Source organism: Buteo buteo, chromosome 9 (genome assembly GCF_964188355.1).
Source record: "Buteo buteo chromosome 9, bButBut1.hap1.1, whole genome shotgun sequence".
NCBI lineage: Eukaryota > Metazoa > Chordata > Aves > Accipitriformes > Accipitridae > Buteo > Buteo buteo.
Window position 1 is genome coordinate 15,920,722 of NC_134179.1, and position 21,486 is coordinate 15,942,207.

The following is a 21,486-nucleotide window of genomic DNA, read 5'->3' on the forward strand; positions in this document are numbered from 1 at the left end:
CTTAGAGGATACTTTGAAATGTATCATCTATCATTATTTTCTTATTTTGAAGGAAATGGGCCATTCATGGTTTTGAAATCACAAGCTGTAATGATTTCTTTCTCCATGAGAATTCATTAGGATTTATTTCATCAGCTACCTAATGCACACTATGATCTTTCCAAACAGCAATTGCAATTGCACAGCAAGAAAAACAGACTCTGTGGACATGAGGAAAAACACCCTGGATAGCAGTCTAGACAGTTCAATTCTGCAAAATCAAAAATCGGATAGCAAGAGTTTAGGTAAATTGAAGCTGAAAGAAGGCAAAATCACTTTGCAGACCCAGGATAAATGAAAAGCCAGTCTGAATATCAAATTGACCCTGCTCCAGGGGAGAATAATTTGGCATGATGTATTTGGCATCTCTCAATATGTTGCTTGCAGACAAATTAAGTGCCTGGAAAAAAAAGAAAAGGAAGTGAACATAAATTCATAAGGAAATAAGGGTCTTGATCCAAACACAAGCCTGAGATAATTCTGGAGCTGATACACTTCTAAGGGAAAGCAGCACTGTAAGCTGCAAGGTTTCTCTTGGTAGGAGTGTTCCTTTATGCAGAAATTATACAGCTATTGACACCAATTTTAGCATGGCAGCTCAAGGACAGCATTAATGAACACAGGACAGTTAGGAATGAGTGTATGAGAAATGAAGAAAAAGTACCCAGTAGAGGGACTGGGGGAGTGGGTAGTAAGAGGCATATCCTGGCCTCAGTGAAGTTACTGGAAATTTTGTCATGAATGTCCAAAGAATGAGTGCTTTCTGGTTTTTTTTCCTTTTTTTTTTTTTTTTTAAATAGTGGTCTTGTTAAAGTGCTTCTGTAGCCAAGCAGCCTTCCTGAAATGCTTGGAGTGACTGGATTCATCACTGAACCCACCACCCTGAGAGCCAGAACAGGAGTGGTTTCATTCACGAAGTCTTGCTGCCAGGTCTCATTAGTGAAGTAAGTGTTGTCTTTTCTCCTAATTACCCTGTGCAGACATCCCTGGTGTTGTTCAGCTTCAGTTCATGGTCCCTTCAAGCTAAGTGCAGCTTCATAAAAAGCCAGCCTGTTTTGTAAGATGTGCAGGGTAAGAAGGCACAGGCCTGCTGAGTGGGTGCAGATCATAAATGCCAGAGCTAAATGAGAAGGCGGGATGGCAGGAACAGGAGCGGGAGATCGTACCTGTTATTTACCATTGGGTCTCAGGGGAGTTTTGCCACCAAATTCCATTAAAATGAGACTTTCAACATTTAAAAGTACAATTCAGTGGCTTGTTTCATTAAATAAGCTAGCAACGATTGTATATTAGTCTCTGACAGGACTACATTTGGGCGAAAACCATGCTGAATTATTTATTTTTGTCATTAATGTCACACAAACCACGGTTAGGAGAATTATACGGGCTGCAAAAGTGAACAGCGCTAGGTCAGATTCAAACAAATGAAATTGTTATTTTTCAATACCAGTCATGGGTTGCAGCCACCTAGTGCATCCAGGAGAGGATGAGAAGTGAAAGGTAAATCAATGGAAAGGTTCACACCTGACTGACAGCCTTTAAATAATGTAAAGGGTCCCTCGGCACACAGCACGGTTATATAACATATTAGCATTTAAGACCAGTGGAAAGACAGGCAGGGAAGTGTTTGGGAAGTTTTGTCCTTGTAGCTGCAAAGCTTAAAGAGCTGGAGAGGAACATACCTTGAAAATGGGGTGGAAAGCTCCAGCTGTGCCTGGAGAATGAGAAAACCAAGAAATCTTAATTTGGACAGACTACATTTTGTTGATATTGGCCTTCGGTAAGCCCAGAAGGGGTCTTGTGCTGCGCAGTGCGGAGGACTTAAGGGCATGGTGCTCTCTGTAATACTTGGGGCAAGGATGTGAACCCAAGGCCAGTTTGGGACTGGGGGCTCAGCCCTCTCTTGTGTTACACAAGACGACATCTCTGTAAGCTATGCTGTAAGAGTTTCCAGAACTCCGATTCTCTGCCTACCTCCTGTCAGCTGTGGACATACCAGTCAGGGCATCTTGGATGTTTACAGCTGTGTTCCTTCTTCTGTGAAACAGCTCCTGTTTCCCTGAACAAACATCCGTGCAAATGCAAATGGAAGGGCGTCAAGCAGTTGGATGAACAAAATTGGAAGTTGTATCCAGCTAATATGGGTGCAGGTTACAGTCACATTCTGCTTCTGGTTCTGCAAGCCTGTCCATTATTGTATATTCTCTTCATACATGTGTATATGCTGTCTTGCTCATGTGCGCACTCTCTCTTTCTGAATTACTTTGCATTTCTGACCCCAGAAATGGGTCATAAATGGACCATTGATCTGTAGCTGTTTTGTGCACTCAGAAAAAAAGTTTCAAGGGAAAGATTATAAATATCTGTGAGCAGAAGGAGGGACATACCTTCTCCCTGACACTGTGAGCAGGCTTTTGAATTACATCTGCTAGATGATGACCAAGAATGTAGGGAGATTCTTTATCTGGTTTTAACCTTGGTGGTGATTGTACACGCTTGATTATAATTACATCTTTTCCATTTATAGAGAAGCTGCCCACAGAAAGTGACACATGAAGATGTGGGAACCATGAAGACCATTATTGTAGCTTCATATTAAATATTAAAATCTAGATAAATAGAAAGCCTGCATATATATATGTGTGTATAGATATACATATATATATATATAAAAAAAAAGTACATGGCTGACACTCTTTTCACTACTCTGCTTTCACATTTTTGTTGGGCACTGTAGAATGCATGTGGCCTCACCAGCAGCTGCTGTCTATGGACATCCTCTGCTTACCCAAAAGCAGAAATTAAGGTGCATTGGCTGCAACCCCTGCCCTCCCTCTGGAAGTGTTTCCCCACCACACATCAGGCTGGGAGAAATTGGGACTTGGCAGGGATGGTATTTGATTTCTGATTCAGTGGCAGACTTTGTGGGACATTAGGTGTACAGCGATTTATGCAGCTACATAAGCTATTCAGCTTTCTGTTTTGTCATCTATGAAATTGGGAGAAGTAGCCTGAAAATTATGTAGTGATGACAAATACTTTAGTGACTGCATCGTGCTGAGGCATAACTGTAATGAGGTAACAAGACTGTGAAACTTTGATTTATTAAATTCTTTCCTACTTTAATGGTTAAAGTTTATAGCAACAGTATCAGAAATACATCTGTTTTTTTCAGAAGTTGAGGCATCATTTATTCTACAGTGGGAAACAACAGCCAGTAGGAAGACAAAAATTAACTTTTCATGAAACTTTAGTGAGGATGTGCCTGTCGGTTCATGAAGGTCGAGAGGGTTCGGTTTTGCATGTCAGATAGTCCGCGGCAGACTGGGAGGTTTACATTGAAGATTTCATGGAATAAGCTGTGTACTGTAATGGTTGGATGCAGCCTTTAAACAGGCACATCAATCAGAAGGGAATTCTGACATCAAGGAATGGGCTAAAGAGGTTAATTGTACATATTTTCTCAACAATAGAAAAAGTTTTGATTTAAAAGTATGATGGACAAAATTCTGCTTTGTTTTGTTCACGAATACTAATAAACAACCCCCTAATCTGATAACACCATTTGCTTTAGTGTTTTTAGACACACCTCTGACTTTCTGATAGAGCTATGAAAAGCGTCTCTTTTCTTCCCAGGCTTTCTTCTCTTTGATCTACCACCCACCAGTCTCTTCACTTGATCCTCTTCTCCCAGCTGGATGCTCTGAAGTTCACACTTGGTTTTGGTGCCTCCAGGCTATGGGATAAAAGGTAAGCACAGCACCAGCAATGGAGAATTCAGTCTCTTGACCTTTTCAGTAGCCCCTGTTTGATGAGAAGAACCAGCAGGCAGAAGAAGCAGGAGAGTGTCTTCACAGCTACCTGGCTGGAAATCCAGAGTAGCTCCCTTTAACTATGAATTCAATGCGGCAACTTAAAATGTGTCTCCACTAGCAGCTGCCTTTCACTGGATTTACTTGACTGGGCTTTGTTGTTATTTATCGTCCTACTAATTTCTGTGTCACTGTGTGCATGTGTCATACGTCATGTGTGACACATCACTAGTAGTTATTGTGATGTATTCTTTTTTCCCATTAAATCATGGACAGAGATACTGAGCAGCATGGGGCCAATGTACAGCCCACAGGGATCTGTCAGAAATACTCTAGTGGATGAGGATTTCACCACTCGCCATTCTGTTTGAATAGCTTTCATTTAGTCACTTTTGTTGAGAAAAGCAGCACACTGATTTCATTGTGCCCCGTGAAACCACAGGCAGAGTAATTGCACGACATACAGTTACTCAATTCAGATAACATGTGGTGAAAGAAAACCCTCCCAAATACGGAGCAGAAAACTGATTCTACTCAACAGTCTTATATATGCCATGCTGTTATGAACCACCTATTTGAATAAAAATTTCAGAAAGATCATCTAAGTGCTTGGCTGGGAAGTTGGGTGTCTTGAAAACTCCAGAGTGGTTTTATTGCAGTGGGGTAAAAAGACTTTTTGGTCAAACACCTTTAAAAAAGTGTGAGGCAAGTGTTTGGGTCTGGTAACCTCCAGGGAAGTTGCGTGAGTATGCAGCTGTGATGGGGTGGCATGCAATGCAGAGAATGATTACAGTCCAGATTAAAGCAGTCAGGACAATATCACTAAAGTCACTCAAATTAGTTTGTATTTACACCAATGTGAGTGAAAGCACAGTTTGCATTTTAGCCTAGAAGACTAGCTTCTGAAAAAAACAACAAATTGAATATGGTGCAGTCACAGATCTCCATTAACTGTAGAAAGGGATTTTGGCTGCATTACACTGGGTGAAGCTACTTCAGGTTTTGATCTTGCTCTAGCATTGTTACTTCTCTGAGTAATTACTCAGTATTTATACAGCATTTTCTTTTTCTGACCGATAGAAAAGCTTGTTTGCCATAGCAACCCCAGTGGTGACTCTGCTTCTCAGGTACAAAGCACCTTCCAGCAGACGCACATCAGTACATAACATGAACTTTGGAAATAGTTGGTGTTTTAGAGAAAAAAGGATCTGACATATTAATAAGATGCCAAACAGAGAAAAGAAGGTATGCTATGAGCTCATTAAATTAGATTCCTTTGTAATCATCTTCAGTAATGCGTTTGTTTCCCCTGTTGTTTTTGCTTTCTTTTGTCTATGCGTGCACTTATTTAAAAAAAAAAAAAAAAAGATTTTCTTTAGAAAGAATAGAATCCAGGTGCAGGCATTGAAGGATATTTTTAGCCTAGTGTTTGACAAAGACATTTTTAGCACTGCCAAAAACAACCAAAGGTGAGAGTGGATCCATATTTCCCTTAAGGGAAGCCACTCTGGGATTGTGGTGATCCAGACCAAAAGGCTGCTGGATGCTTGCCTGGGCTGTCTGCAGAATTTGCAACCCATGACTTAGCTTCCTTCTCAAGCTGAGTGTGTTTGGAGGAAGGCAAGGAATCCCTCATCTTTTGGCTGACCTCTTTTTTGTCTTTCACAGAAATGCTGCTACTGTTGCAAAAGTCACAATAGGTTGCTGCTGCTTGATGTGTTGATGCATGGGGATGAGCTGAGAGCAACTTTTGCTTTCGCTGGCAGGTCCCGAATGCATTGTCCTGGCTTGGAGTTAGCCTGGCTCTTGAACAATATATTGGAGTGATTACTTTTTCTGAGAAAACAGACCTTCCTCTCACAGGTGTCTGACTGCTCTGGCTGGAGCTGTTGTGCAGGATTCATCAGTAGGAAGCTGTGCCATTTCTGTGTAATTGCAGTGAAGGGAGAGGAGAACATTGAATATTTTTCCAGCCTTACAATTTAATAGCCAGCTTGTCAATGATAAAGGGGGGGAGGATGTTCTAGAAATGAAGAAGATGCAAGAAATCACACATCACTTCACGCAACCATCTTCAGGTCTGATCATGCTCCCTGTGGGATCACTTGAGGTTTCCTCATCATTTCTGCAGGTACCCCTCAATGTGCTTATCTATTTTCCTGGTAAGCTTTTGAGCTGTTCATAGGCAGTATGCAGCTGCAGCACCTGGGGCAGGTTAGCAGCTGTGTGGATGGATTTGCAACAGTCTTTGGGGGCAAAGCATGCTAGATCCAAAAGCTCTTGGGCTTGGTAACAACTACCATGATGCTCAGAGCTCTGGATCGAGCCCTAGAAATACTGATACCCAGCTGAAACTGGAAGCAAACCCAGCTCATAAAAATGACTGTTAAAACAGGCCTGATGTATTTTGCTTAAAATTTGACCAGTTGTCAATGTTTTGACTGGACAAAGTTTTTCATAATATTATCAGAATCTTCTCATTCCTTTGGGATTAACTAAGGGCAAAAAGGAGATGATTCCTTTAAATAAATTTTCAGATGAGAAAATAGGAGACAGGACCGTATGACCTTTTTATAAACAAACAAATTAAACCCAACCAACCAAAAAAATCCCACCCAAACAACAAAAGAGAAAAGCCTAAGTATCAATGCCTTCATGGAAGGCTTGGCCAGCAAAGCTCCAAAGAAAATCATAATCCAGTAATTGGTGGCTTTCTGCACCACCAGTTCTGTTTCTTGAAGCAGTAAATTCATCTTTGCATCTCTGTTTAGAGAAAACCTCAGGGTCCTGCCTGCCTTTACTAAAGCATGAGTAACAGCAACAGGGGATGGCAATGCAATGGCATCTCCTTGGGCAGCATGGGCCACGGACCTTGCACAAGGTCTTCTGGGATGCTCTGCTACAAAAAAATTAAAAAAAAAATTCCATTATTTCTGCTTCACTTGTTGTCAGCACATAAAGATAAGTTGGCGTAAGGCAGTGTTCAGAAGGAGTTAGCTTGCCAGTGCGAGCACATCGCAGTTAACCTTGATATACTGAAGCAAAGGTCAGGATAAGATTTAAGTGGAGATTTAGGGGAAAGCAGAAGCAGGTAAGCCCTGCTTAGTGGAGAGCCTTCTTCCATGGATCAGGGATTGGCAGTGATACATTTCATTTTACAGGTATTGGGAGTCGGTAGAGTGAAGGCAGGGCTCAGGGTAAGGTGTCAGCCTGACCTTAATATGAAATTCATGGAGACCAGTGGTCTGGGTTAGGGGTTGCTCTTAGAAGTGGATGCTGGCTTTAGCAGGACCTGTGCTGGTAGAGTAGATCTAGCTATATTTGATGTTATGACACTTTGAGATTGCAGGAATGAGGTTAAGAACAGGTTTAGAGTTTGTGTTGGGTTGAAGGCTGGATGCAGCATAAGTTTTTCTTTTAGTAAAGGGCAAGACAGAGCACCATGTGAGGAAATGTCAGAAATATAAATAAAATTTTTAAAAAAAGGTATTAGAAAGCAAAGAAACAAAATCCAAGCACAGTATTTCATTTGCACAGTGACTCCTCCAGGTCAATTTCTGACTGAATTGAACAGCTTCATCTTTTAGTTGAAACTATTTTGAAATCCACTCTTTTTCTCTCTGCTGCTGTTAGGGACACAACTGTGTAATGACAGCTGGGTTTCATCTGCATGATTCTGGGAGCTGAAGGGATTGTGTTCTCCACAGCTTATTACTGGTAAGACATCTACAGAAAGGGCTTTTCATTTTTATTCCAAAATCAGCTTCCCCAGCTGCGATCTTCTGCTCTGGAGTTGACACCTGTAAAAGAAAAACAAGTTGTAGCTTTTGATTTATCCATTGATTTAATAATTGTGCTCTCTGTGTAGTAGTGATCTCTGGAAGTGGTGCAAAGTGTCTCGTCTTTCCTGCCTGTCCGATAGGTTATATATTAAAGGAAATTGTAAGAAGTGAGAGATCCCCACACTTCCATGATCCTGCTGCAAATCTCCAGGAAAACTGAGATACTAAATAGGTGTTGGCTTGTGCTGGAGTTCCCTGTGGCATTTTGTAAAGCCTGCTTTTCTCAGGAGAGAGATCTTTAATGCTACTTTGCCTGCTGACAACCCTCCCTCTCCTTCTCCCCACCTTTGGCAATATCTATCCTGTGGAGGTGGTAGAACCCTGAAACCTTTTAAGATTTTCTGTTCGTGTGAGCTGTGGAAAACTGCTTGTCCACTGCCCAAGATCTCTATCCGTGGGGGCAGGCTGGGTTAAGGTTAGGGTGGGAGTCAGGGTCAGGTCCCCTGGCTCCATGGGGGTGGTTGCAGCCACTGCTCCCCTAGGACAGGGGAGTCCTGCTAGAGCTGGGGTGGGCGTTTGAAGATGCCCTGTACTCGCGTATGATGTGCTGAATATCACACTGACACCCCAGTGCTGTAGTTTTTCTTGTCTCCCTCCTTAGGGTTACAAGAAATGCGATGAAGGCATCAGCCTGCCGAGGAAGCTGTAGCTAATACTAGACCTGCCCTGTTAAAAGCCATGCTTCCCTACTCCTGCAGCAACTTGGAGGCTGTGCTATAGACCATCATCCCCTGATACTTTCCCCCATGCAGGCAAAACGCACAGCCCCGCTGAAAGCCGACCTGGGGCTGCAGCATCCCTTTTTGGTCCTACGCTGTGCTGGAAGGTGCTGTGCCACTGCTCGGGACAGAGCGGTGCTGCTGCCTGCACCCATCGTTGCCTGCATTCCCACAGTCCCTCCTCAGGCTGCTGCGCCATTTGTTTTCCTGATGGGAAGAGTAGTATTTTGTGACAAAGGTGGAGCTTCGTAACAGCAGCAGCAGGAGTTAGTCTCCTTTCTGACTAGTCCTTCAAGGAAAATCTTTCAGATCTTACTCTCCCGGGGCTGAAATCAATGCAGGCATTAAGCAATGTGGCTTGGCTATTTGGGTAAAATAGCCTAGTTTTGATTAGGTAGGGAATCAGAGGATAAAGGGATTTCTTTTTCTCAGAATTGGGCATAGAATAGCAATGTAAAAACCTGGATCAAATAGCTAAAGCCAATATCTTCCCCTTGAGGCTTTCTTTTGGTTCCTTTGTAGCACATCAACTTAAAAGAGACGTAAACTCCAGTTTCTGAAGGTTGCTGAGTGGGAGGGCAAAAAAATAAAAGAAAAAGGGAGTTCACAGCTGCAGCCTCTTAGGAAATTGTGGTAACAACGTGTCATCCTTGGAGTCATGGCTGATAACGTTTCTGTGTGTCTTTGTGCCTGTTGGTCTTTATCTAAATTATCTGCTGGACATCTGAAATTTAATGATGCTGTATGACACTTGGTACAATACAGTCTCTTTAGCATGTTCCCCTCTCCTGGTACTCAGGAAGGCAGCATGGACAGGAGGGCAAAAAGTGCTTTTTTGCTACATTTTGCTCCTGATGTGTTAATCCTCTCCAGCCTGCTGAGCTGCTCAGTCTGTTGGCTACATTTGGGCATTGCAGGCTGAGAAGCTGATGCGTACACTTTCACATGCCTGCAGACATACTTGTCCTTATTGTGTATTCTTATAACGTAAACTCTATTTGGTGTCAAAAGGAGAGAACAGATACAAACATGCTTCTTTTAACATCTCCCATGCTAAGGAGCTATTCCCACTGAATTGGCATAGGGATACGTGCTGCCATTTCCTCCAAAAAGGTGATTTTCCCATGAAATACCTGCAGTTCCCTTTCCAGAGCGAGGCGCAGCTGTTCACAAGGATTGCAGACGGGGCAAGATTCCCACAGCCCCTTCCTCTGCGCTATTGCTACTTTTGCTCTTTATTTTTCATTTTATTGGGCTGGACAGGCCCAGAGGCTCTGGACCAGTGACAGCATGGGTGGACAGAGCAGCTCGTGACACAGGGGGTGCCAAACCTGACCCCTTGCAAGGTAGGGGACCGGCAAAGACCCCCACCCTGCACCCACAGAGCTACTCCCAGGCACCTGCTCTGACTCCAGCTTCTCTCCCACTTCTTTCCAGATTTGCAGTAACTTTTTTTAGCCCTTCATGTCGCCTGCCTGGGTCTTAATTCGATTTACAATATACGTGCTGCCAGGCTACCTGAAATATATTGAAAGAAACAACACAAATATCCTCACAGATGTGACAACAAAAGATTATAAAAAGAAAGAATTCCCTAAAAGGGGAGAAAAGAAAAAAAAAAGCAAGGAAAGAAGGAAGACAGCTATTTTTGTCAGGTATATTTGGTGAGGATTTTTTTCAAAGAGCTTCTTGTTTTAATAGTGTCTTTGGTTAAAAGGAAGAACTTTTTTATTAAGAGGAGTACTTATTTTCTGTAGAATTAATATTCACCCTTGAAAAAATACAACTTCTACTATGCATGCTAATTTTGACTGCTTATTTCCGCTCCCTTTTATTTTTTAATGAAATTATACCTGGGTCCCTGTGATCCTAAATTCAACATGAAGAAGGAACCTGTATGCTACTGCAAATCTGCTTGCTCATTTCCAAAATATCTTATGCAATATATGTCTTGGAGAGAAGGCACACTTCCTTCAGTAAAAGAAAGAAAAAGGAAAAAGAAGCAAGTTTTCTTGCCTCCCTGCTTCCAGAGAGAAGCTGGAAAATTCGAAATCTATAGGCTCCAGTAAGAGAAAATGCCTAATCAGCAAATTTTTTGAAATCTTATTGTATCTAAATAACATCCTGGGCTTTGGCAACTTGTTTCATTACGTTTTGAGTTTTGTTTTTTGGGGTCGTCTTTTTTCACATCAGCAGCTGGTGGCACTGGACTGTGTCTATTCTGGAATTACACTTTGATGTGGGGTATGTTGCTACAAAGGGAGCAGGATTTCAGGGTGATGCGGGCTCTCTCCTTAGGGAAAATTTTCCCGCAGCTCATGTCATTACTTCACAGAAGATGGGGGCTTCTTGCAGGAAAGCTCTTGGTGAGCCCTGGGGACACCCGCTCCAGTCGTGTCACCCACTGGCCCTAGCACAGTTTCAGGATATTCCCATCACGGATTAGATACGGTTCCACATTTCCCAGGGAGATTGTTGGTCTGTTTATTTACTAGCAGGGCACTGCGCAAGAGGCACCAGGCAACTGCTGCCCACCTCCCCGGGTGCGATTTCTCCCCCTGGGGACATAACAGCCCTGGCTGGGAAGAGCAACCAGATGTGCATAGTTTGTGACATTGTGCTTGAATCAAAGCCATGAGTCAAGAAGCATAAAGCAGTCTCTGTCACTGCTTTCCCTAGGAGAGAATTTTTCTCTCTTTTAACTGCCCCACACCTTTGCAAACCTTTTCTGTGCAGGCAGGCTATTGCTCCCTCACTAGCATAATGCATTTTTAATGAGCCCTTCTACAAAGACCACAAGGTAGCTCTGAAGCCTAAAGCAGAGGCCATGAAATTTTTTATTATATCTCTAATTTTTTTTCTTTTACTGCACAGAGAGAAATGCAAGACAGCTCTGAGCAATAGTGACAGGATAGTCCTGGGTGAACAGAAGATGAATCAATGGGTAAGCAGTTCCTTTAAGAGTAAAAACGGTGTTAAATTAGTCAAGTCCTGTGCTGCTTTGAAGCTCACAGGCATGACATTTTCGGTGTTTTTATTAGATTTTTTTGTGTGTGTTTGAGCTACTGCTTAGTCAAGTAGATAGTGTCAAACCCTGATAAAGCAAAGTCCAACATCCTAAAGTCAAATGATGATATAATGCAACATGCACAAACTGTGAGCTGGGGTTTTTTTCCTTTTCATTCACTTAGGATATTTTTTAATATATCTGAGAATTTAAACATATCTGTCACTGCAGTTTAAAAACAAGCTGAGGTAGTTACTTAGTTAATTCAAAATGATTGGAAAAGATGAAGATAACTTGGAATTTCCGAAGCTTTGTATATGCAGGACAGCCTGTATTTCAATCTGAAGAAATTTTGCTGTAATATTCTTCATCTTCTCCACATTTTGATGGAAAAATCAAATTATTTTGATACTCAGTGTTTTAGATGAGATATTGCCTTTTCAGGTAGTGTAATTTCAGCTGTATATCATGAAGTGTAATGTTTTATCATCTGTCTTACTTAGGAAAAATCTATTCTTGCCTGAATCATTTCCGTGCCACATCAACTTGAAGTGTTTCAAAACAGGGCAACGTGAAAAGCTCATCTTGAAGTGTTTGACTTCGGCACTATAGACTTCTGAGCTCTCATCACTACAGGATCTGAGCACCTTCCAGCAGTGCATTGAACACCACAACTAATATCTGCCACGTTTTGTTTGCTTTTGCAACCTCCCCTCTGGGAAAAATGCATGTGCAGTGACATGACCAGTTTTGGTCAGCTTTCTCTGTATGAGATTGGTTTGATTTTTTTAAGAAAGATGCGTGTTTCTGAATTTCAGTGAGAAAAGGCAAGATGGAAGAAATGCACGTAGCACTCGGAGCAGCATGCAGAAATGTTTGTAGAGGTCTGTGTATGGGAATGGTGTTGTTCAGCTTTCTCAGACTAATCTGGAGGAATTGCTGACCATACCAGGACTTTTTCTGGGAGAGAAGCAGAGCTGGACTTCCCTGAAAGCCAAGAACGGGTGTGCTTATTGCTAGATGGCAGCAAGTGAAGTTGCAGCTCACCTGGAGTCCAGCAACCAGTTAGGGACTGCCCCTCAGAACAGAGCAGCATGCCCTTGCTATGGCACTGAATGAACAGAAGGGTTACTTCTACAAACTGCTGTGTGAGAGCTTTGGGCTTGGATTCACACTCACTTGCAGACATCTGTTGTCCAAAGGGAGATTTTTTTGGCTGAGAGGTGGCAAACGTGACACTATTTTGGGACTGCTGGTCCTTGTGCGGGAAGGGGTTGACTTCAGTTTTGAGGGAGCCTGAAACTTTAACTCTGATGTGCAAGCCCTATCCCCTTCTGCTAGCTCAGATGTCAGGAGTTAGGCTTTATCTGCATTGCTAACTATTGTGATTGCTCACTGTTAACTCACCAGATGAGATGAGAGGATCTCATTACAAGGAGCTGCTGCGCTATCCATTACCAGTGCTGCTGTTTCAAATGAGACTCATTTTGCATTGGAATTTAACAGCACCGAACAGACTGGATGGAGGCACAAATAGTTTAATTGTCCTGAAAGTCAACTCAATTTGCCAGAGGAATGAGGAACTTTAATAGCAATGATGTTAAACCACTGTGGCTATTCATCTTCACTCTGCATGAGAGGTGGCCAGTCCTCCAACCACTGGCAAATGGATGCGCGGCTGTTCTCATCCCCACTGGTGTGCTGGTTTTGGCTGGGATAGAGTTAATTTTCTTCATAGTAGCTAGTATGGGGCCGTGTTTTGGATTTGTGCTGGAAACAGTGTTGATAATGCCAAGATGTTTTCATCATTGCTGAGCAGTGCTTAGACAGAGTCAAGGCATTTTCTGCTTCTCACCCCACCCCACCAGTGAGGAGGCTGGGGGGGCACAAGAAGATGGGAGGGGACACAGCCGGGACAGCTGACCCCAGCTGACCCAAGGGGTATCCCAGACCATAGGACATCATGCTCAGCAATATGAACCTGGGGGAAGGAGGAGGAAGGGGGGACGTTTGGGGTGATGGCATTTGTCTTCCCAAGTAACTGTTCACATGATGGAGCCCTGCTTTCCTGGAGATGGCTGAACACCTGCCTGCCGATGGGAAGTTGTGAATGAATTCCGTGGTTTGCTTTGCTTGTGCACGGGGCTTTTGCTTTACCTATTAAACTGTTCTTATCTGAACCCATGAGTTTTCTCACTTTTACATTTCCAGTTCTCTCCCCCATCCCACCGAGGGGGGAGTGAGCGAGCAGCTGCATGGTTCTTAGCTGCCGGCTGGGGTTAAACCACGACAGCCAGCAACATCATTGCTCTCTTGTACAGAAAGCAAGGCTCAATCCCTTGAAGGTAACAGTCAGCCACTGGCATTGCTATGCTGTAAAATGGCATAATGCACAAATTAATCTGGGCTCTTTCCTACATCTAGTGCTGCCTTACTAAATCAGTTGGATACAAATGTCAAGGACCTTTTTGTCCTTTTCAAAATCTCAGACACAGCTCCCAGTACTCACTAGTTCTGGAATAACTAGTTCAGAGTTCAGACTAGCATTTTCTGATCAGTTCTGCAAGAAAGGTACTAGGTAAAACAGTTCCCTGGTTTGTAAAACTGGGTGATCCCAGTTTCCTAAATTCTCTGTGCAATATCCAAAGCAAATATTTTCTCAGGACCATCAGTTTTATTAAATTCTTTAATTTTATTTATTTTATTTCTCAAAAAATATGTAATGACTGGATAGCTGGAGATGATGGGTGAGAAGATGGTGGCAGCACAGTTATGGGGAAGAATGTGAACATTTCTAGATAGGTAGTGAAAGAAGGAAGAGACTGCCAAGGGCAGGCAATCCTTAAAGACAGGGAGAAGAGGAGAAACAGGAGTGAATATAAAGGCTGTGCAGGCACAGACAGAATTTGGGATCAAATTTACCACTAGATTAGCAGGAATGAGTGCATTTACATGGCATATAATGCATAGATCAAGGCTGGTGGTTGGCAGCCTCCTCTGTAGGGAGCAGGAAAGGTGCCCTCTTGTTTTCTCTCTTCCAGCGCGGGGGTCATCTAGACATTTCCAGGGATGCTTTATGATTTCCCACTGAAGGGCACATGCTGAGCTTTAACTTATTCCCTTGGAGCAACTCCTGCTGCCTCTCCTAAATGCTTTAGTGTCTATTGCAGAGCTTCCTAGACTGCACTATAAACAATAAATGGTTAAAAGCCAATGAGGAAGGAAATTGCTGGTTAACTAATCGTAATCAAAATTGCCCCTAAATGACGTGCAAACTCTGAGCCACCTCTAATGGGCATCAAATTCTCTTTCAAACTCAGCTTTAGATGCTTTTCATGTGCCCTTCTCTCCAGCGTTTTCACATACCTGTTATTTCTGCTGCTATTTGCTACTTGAGAGTTTGATTCTTCAAGTCAAGGGACATTTTGTCACTGACTGCTGCATGGACAGGGACAGGCTTCAGAAAGTAGTTTTTACTGTTGTTTCTCTTTTTTATTAAATCCTTATTAGCAGACAAAGAGGCTAAATTTGCAAACAGAAAATGGTAAGAGGATGATTATGCTATCAGAAGCACACTAGCTATCCCCTATAATGAAGGGATAATTACTAACTATGTTGGGTTTTGTTTTCACACATTTATGGTGATTAGGCATGGGAGCGGGCAGGTTGTCACTGATTTTAGGCAAAGCCCTTTAGTAGGCATGAAGGAGCTTAAACACAGATGGGAAACAGTTCCTCCTTTGTAGCCCAACTCTGCATTTCCAGCAGGATTAAATTCACTGATCAGCAGCAAATGCACAGTGTGGAGTTGCACAAGCAATGCCCAGTCATTGTAATTCTTCAAGGTAGCAAAAGAGGCAAGGTGGTATTAAATTATTGGGAGCCTGCAACACAGCAGTTGCAGTATCAGAAGGCTTTGTATCAGCTTAGCCGCCCTCTTGCACATGCACACAGAGTATGAAGTCTTTTGCCCAAATTTAGCTTGCCTTTGCTTTGGTTCCCATACAATGGTCCCACACAGATCTGTAGTTCTCCATCACAAAACCTCCAGTCCGTGATCTGTTGGCAGGATACCTTTGTCTGAGGGACAATGCTGGGCAGTGATGCTTCCATGGGATAAAAGACTTTTCCAGCACTTGGTCTTGTTCCAACTCTTTAATATGATATTGAAAGGCACATCCTTATGCTGCCACTGAGCAGACTTGAAGGCCAGGGACCTCAAGCCCACAACTCCCAGAGCCTGATTTTTTCCGACCTGTCATTAGCACTGGACAACCTCTTGGTGCTCAACTTGAAATGCATGTTTTCCCCTTATGCTGAGGCTGACTATTTTCAGTGATTCAAGCATGTGCATCTCATGATCATTCTTATGGATTTGCTCCAGATTTTGTTGTGCTAATTACCATTCCAGGTGGCTATGAGTTAATTAGTAAACTATGTGTTTCAGGGTGCACCATAACTGTATATAAATAAATTGTTACTGAATAAAGAGTGCACAGATATAATGTATTTGATGATGTGGCAGAAATGCTTTGGCTTGCCCAGGACAACTGAAATGTATGCATTATTAGTGACCATATGCGGTTCTTTACATTAATTGGCTCCATCTGACTTTGGGTTTTGGACGTCTGGGGGTAAAGGACTTGAGCTGGAGTCCTTAGTTATTATTCATAACGGTGTGATTTTCATTTCCATAGTTTTCAGGCCAACCTGTGCTTCATGAGATACGGTGATCTTCCCTCAGATGCTAAAAGGGAATGAGTTTGGGTTTGGACATCTGGGAAAGATGATACAAAGCCAATAAGATCTCCCACTGGTAAGGCACCACCAATAACTTCTGGCCTTGAGCAGCAAGCCAGTGTCTCTCAAGTGTTTTCTTCCTATTTGTCACCCTCGAAGGTCGTCTTAGCACACAGATGGCCCCTGTTTGATGAAGCATGGAGGAAGGCAGCCACAATGCGGGTGGCAGCCATCCCCGGCGGTGTGTGACAGATTGAGATTTTTTTGTGTCACCGCTAAGCAGGAAGCAAAGCATGTGCTCTTTGCTCCCACCACCAAACCTGCAAGTCACCCTTCACTCTGGGGTGCCTGTCGCCTCCATGGGTATGTCTGGGCTTGAATCTATTAGCTTTTCCATTCCTCTCCTCATTCCCCATGAGGCCAAGTCACAGGGCTGCATCCTTCCCTTGCAGAACACTGCTGGTGCAGGGGAAAAAGAGTGGGATGAAGGAGGCAGAGAGGATCAGTAGGATGTGTGCAGTGCCTCTTACAGCGGGAGTTTGGCATGTCACCACCCAATGGACACCCAGCTTGGTGGGTTCAGGAGCTCCCTGCGGATGGGCAGGTCCATACCACATGAGTAGCATCCATCCCATCCCTGCAGCCAGGTCTCTGTGACCACAGTGGTAAGTTTCTGAAGAGCTACAGAGGGCTTCCTGGCGTTAAATTCTATCTTGCTATTTGTTGAATAAGTGCCCCACTTGGCATCCAGAAACGCAGCCTGCAACTATTAGCACAGTTCATAATTTCAGCAGTGGTTATGAGCCTTCAGATTGAGTCTGTTCTCTCACTGGATTCATCCTTTACTTCAGCATAATTTTTTTTTTTTTTTTAAATTCATGCCTCCCCCACCCCCCGCACAGACCTTACAGAGGTTTTCATGCATTTAACTGAAAAAGCTGAACAGTTCCCTTTTCTCATTCACATTATGCAGCATTGCCCTTCTCTGTATTTTATCCTATTTCAGAGCTGTCATGCAAACAAACCCAATTAAAAAAATAAAAAAATCATTAAAGAAGTGTGCATCCTATCAGCTGTCTGTCTCAGCTCCTTCTCTCACTGTATGTGCAGGGAGAAATCCTTTCTCCTGCTTGCCCTCCTCTTTCAGATGTTTTCACTTCTTTCCTAGAAGTGATCCAATATCTCTATGGTTCCCCAGAGCACTGTGGTCTGCTCCAGTTGCCCAATAAACCCCTATGCACTTCCCCCCCATACATGTGGTATTTACTACATGGAGCTACTGTTTTCTAAAGCATTTTTATGTTTTCTTCCTTGATTGCTCCAGAAGTAGGAATTCTCTTTTTCTGTAAAATCTGTCCTGTCAAGCACACTATACTGCTAAGACACCCGCTTTTCTTTTTCCACCTGAGTATATCTGGATGAAGTAGTCATTGCATCTCTTTCCTCCATCACTGGAATATCTGTTTTAAATATTATTTCTTACTCTCTTCTATATCATCTGATTCAGCTTTTGAGGAAGACTCAGCCATAGGCCTTCAACATGCACTGATTTTTTTTTTTAATTATTCTTACTCAAATATGATTGCCAGTCTAGCTTATCTTAGCCTTCTTCATCATGCCAAAAAGTGATGCTATGTTAAGTATGCCCCATTTCATGTCCCTGCCTTTTGATCATTTGGTTATGCTGAACAGTCATGCTTCTGCAAGGTAAGCAGCATGGGTTCCCATGGCATTGTCATGTTGGCCACAGAAGAAAAGTCCACTTTAGCAGAGACTAAATACGGAGAAAGTGCATTCAGCGCTGGGGTTCTCTGGTGGACAGTTGCTGGTGGCAGGGGGATGTCAGCAGGAAGCATCGTTCGTTCTTGCTCTCGGCATGAGTCCATGGCACTTGTTATTGGCTCTCCTGGGCAACAGCCATAAACCCAAAAGGGGAAAACCACAGGAAAATGAGAAAAAATACCTATCAAGTGTCTCAGTAAATGGAAATATGATGGGGTAGGGCTCAAAAGAGCAAAATGCAAATTGCCTCTGTAGAACGAGCGAGTATCTTGTTCTTGCTGCAGCTGATGCTCTTTGTGAGAAGATGTTGGCATAGCTCTGGCGGGGAGCTTGCACCCATCACAGATGGAGAGAGCAGGTATGGGACAACAGGTCAAGGCTTTCACCTGTAATCCTCTGGTCTCTGGTATCCCACAGAGACCCCTGATGACCAAGAGACTGCCTTTTCCAAAGAGGAATATGTCCTGATAGCAAGACCTCCAGTTTGTGGTAAAAATACCTATTACTTACTTCACAGGCCTGTGGAAAAGCACCTGCCTGGACAGCAGGAGACGCACAAATCACAGGTATGAAAGTGCATCTGCCAACTCGGGTGCAGAACATCTATCAGTGAATTTAGGCTGCCCTACCTTCACACCTCCCTATGAAAACTTTTGATTATCTTGATTTTTATCCACACAAGGAAGGTGAAATGATCTAAATCTTAATGATTCGTGGGGTGAGGGCTGCTTCTCAGTTTCAATAAATAGATTATCCTCCTTGTCAGTGAGGAGTAAAAAGCTGTTTTGAATTCATGGTGTGTTTTTTAAACTTTCTTTCAAAGATTACTTTTTTTTTCTTTCCCCTCCTCATGTATCTCAGAAGAACCTAGCTTGCCAAACTGCTCTTCTGAGATAGAGACATCCATCTCTGTGTACGGTCTGTACTTGTGAAGCAGAGCACAAAGCCCTTTTTCCATTTAATCCATATTAATTATCTCTCTGCAGCTCCTCTATAGTTTCCACTCAGCCCAGGCACCAAAACATGTGTGGCTGCATCTTCAACAAACCAGAGCCTTTCACTGCACACCTGGTAAGTCAACACTCCAAAAATAACCAACAAACAAATAAAAAGGTTTACTGCTGAAGAATTGAGGCTCTCCATGCTTGAAAACTGAATGCCTTGGGACTGAGGACTAAGGCAGATATTTTTAGTGCCATCAATATCTCCTGGAGTTGATACCTCCCAAGACAGATGGTTGTTTCCCACAGAGCGTTGTCAAATGTTTGCTCAGCCAAGATCAATTTTGTTCCAAGTCCTTTCCCACCTTCTGGTGAAATATATTTCACTTGCCAGACAAAAAATTAAAGAAACAGCATGAAACCATGTCACTCTAGAGGGTTCTCATTCCCATAGCTCCCCTCTGTCCTTTAGCCGTGTGACTGACATCTCTTTCAGTGCCCATGGAAGAATAATAGATGCACTCACGGTGGAAGTGCAATGCCAAAAAACGAGGCTCAGGTCTCATATCAGAGGCTGATTTCCTCCGAGACCTACGACAAGTCACTTCTTAGCCTGTCAAAGGGTCTTGCTGCCACATTTTGCTGTTAGATCTCCTGAAACCAAAGAAATCATGAGCTCTTATCCTGAGAATCTTGAATAGATCTCTTAAGAAAATGAGGTGCAAGGTGGAAGGAGGAACAGAAGTGGTGCTGAGGAGGAGGTACCAGGAGGAGGCATGGAGAGGCTGAGTTGTGGCCATTGCTCAGCAACGGCTGCAATATTTCTTTTAATTACAAGCCCACATGAGTCTGGAGACATGGAGCCCATTCATGGTGTCTGGCAGCACACTGGACTGGATGGATTTTAAGCTGAAATTAGCGGGAGCCAAAGGACTTTTTAAAAGGTGGCATGGAATGTATTTCCAGTGATGGCCCATTTGTAAAAAATTACACTGTAAAAAAAAGCCCAAACAAACAAAACCCAAACCTTTCCTTTCTTTTCCTTCCCAGTTGCTATTTTCAGCAGAGCCTGACTCATCACAGTCTAAGAGACAGAGGTGGTACTTTCCAAAGTACAAGCTCCCTTATAATGCCTAATTGTTAAAAGTGAGAAATTACAGCAGCCAGTGCCAGTAGCAGTTTCTGAAATCTTACGATGATTCCCTCCTGTTACGCTTTTTGCTTGTTGTGGCTGTCTAGGCTGAAAGTTGTTAATATATGGTTGTTTTCTAGCTAGGACATTGGCAATCCAGGATCAGTAGGGTATCTCTCATCTTTTATCACTTTATATGTAAAAACAATTCTGATTTAGTTTTGCAATTCTAAATCCTTTTGAAAATGCTGCAAAATCAAATTCTTCTGCACATTGAAAGGTAAATTGGATCATCCAGAATATTCTTCCCATTTTGATCCATAATCTTTTCTATTATAGTTTCAGAGGCAGGTGAGGCTCTCATCAGAAGGGAAATCAATGCTATGATGCCTAAAAATATTCTTCATCATTAATTTAGTTGTGAGAGTGATCTATTCACACCAGCCTGACCTCTTAAGCAACCCTGTGTCCTCAGACTGCTTTTGTGGAAGAGGATTCTGTGTGAAAGAAACCTGCTAGTCTTGGTATTGTACCTCTTGTTTGGGATTTGCCTGGGATTCGTTAATATTTCAGTCCTACATTTTCTTAAGGATTACAGATTCCTGATCCTTAACTCACATAAGAGGCATTTTCAGCCTCCTCCTGCCAAACGAGTATCTTTGCTGTTTTCAAAATACTATGTATATATAAACATACATTATATACATATATACCCAACTTATTACTAAATTGTTAACCTGCAGAAATCGCTTTCTGTTACCTGGCAAAGTCACATGCAAGCCTCTGTGTAAAGCCTTTTCATACTGGGAATGTAATTGCCCATATGGATTTTTTTTTATGGCAACGTATCAACGGAAGCAAGGTTGCAGCGTCATATTGGCTCCTGGGAGAGACTAGATGTAGTGGTAATCAATCATTTGGTCTGCAAGTGGGTTTCGGACAACCAAATCCCTACCCTCTTTTAAGAGGCATACTTGTACAAAGAGAAGTAAGGGAAATGCAACAATTCCATATACAAAAACCAGGGAGAGGAAAACCACATATACACAAAGTGGGGGGGCAATGGTGTTAATTATTAGGTCTTATTTTATCTCTACATTCCTGCTTAGGGTCAGCTTCCCTCCTGCTCTTTTGGGGAGCTTTCTGAGCTGCTTTAAGCTGTAAGGAGAAAAAGCTTTTGCTTTCTCTATAGGAATATTCATGTGCAAAGGCCAAGCTCCAGCTCTTACATCTTTGCTCTGGAGTTCATCTCCCAGATGCATTAATTCACAGAACAAAGGTAGAACATCGTCATTGTTAAGATCCAAATCAAGCTGCCTATCCTGTAAAGGATCCCCCTACCTGAAGCCAAACAGAACTGTTACTGCATTTTTTATAAACAATGCCATTAAAGATGCATGGAAGATGTGTTGTAAATATTAAAGTGGAACTATTGCTTGCTTTTTTTTTTTTCTTACTCCATAAAACATAGC

General features: G+C 42.7%; 1 long non-coding RNA gene across 1 annotated transcript; it reads left to right on the forward strand.

Moving 5' to 3' along the window:
• The first annotated feature begins 689 nt into the window (after window positions 1–689).
• LOC142034941 (uncharacterized) lies at window positions 690–5,127 on the forward strand. Its single transcript, XR_012651772.1, has 3 exons — window positions 690–983; window positions 3,676–3,789; window positions 4,932–5,127. It is a non-coding gene; the product is annotated as an uncharacterized LOC142034941 (long non-coding RNA).
• Window positions 5,128–21,486: the final 16,359 nt, after the last annotated feature.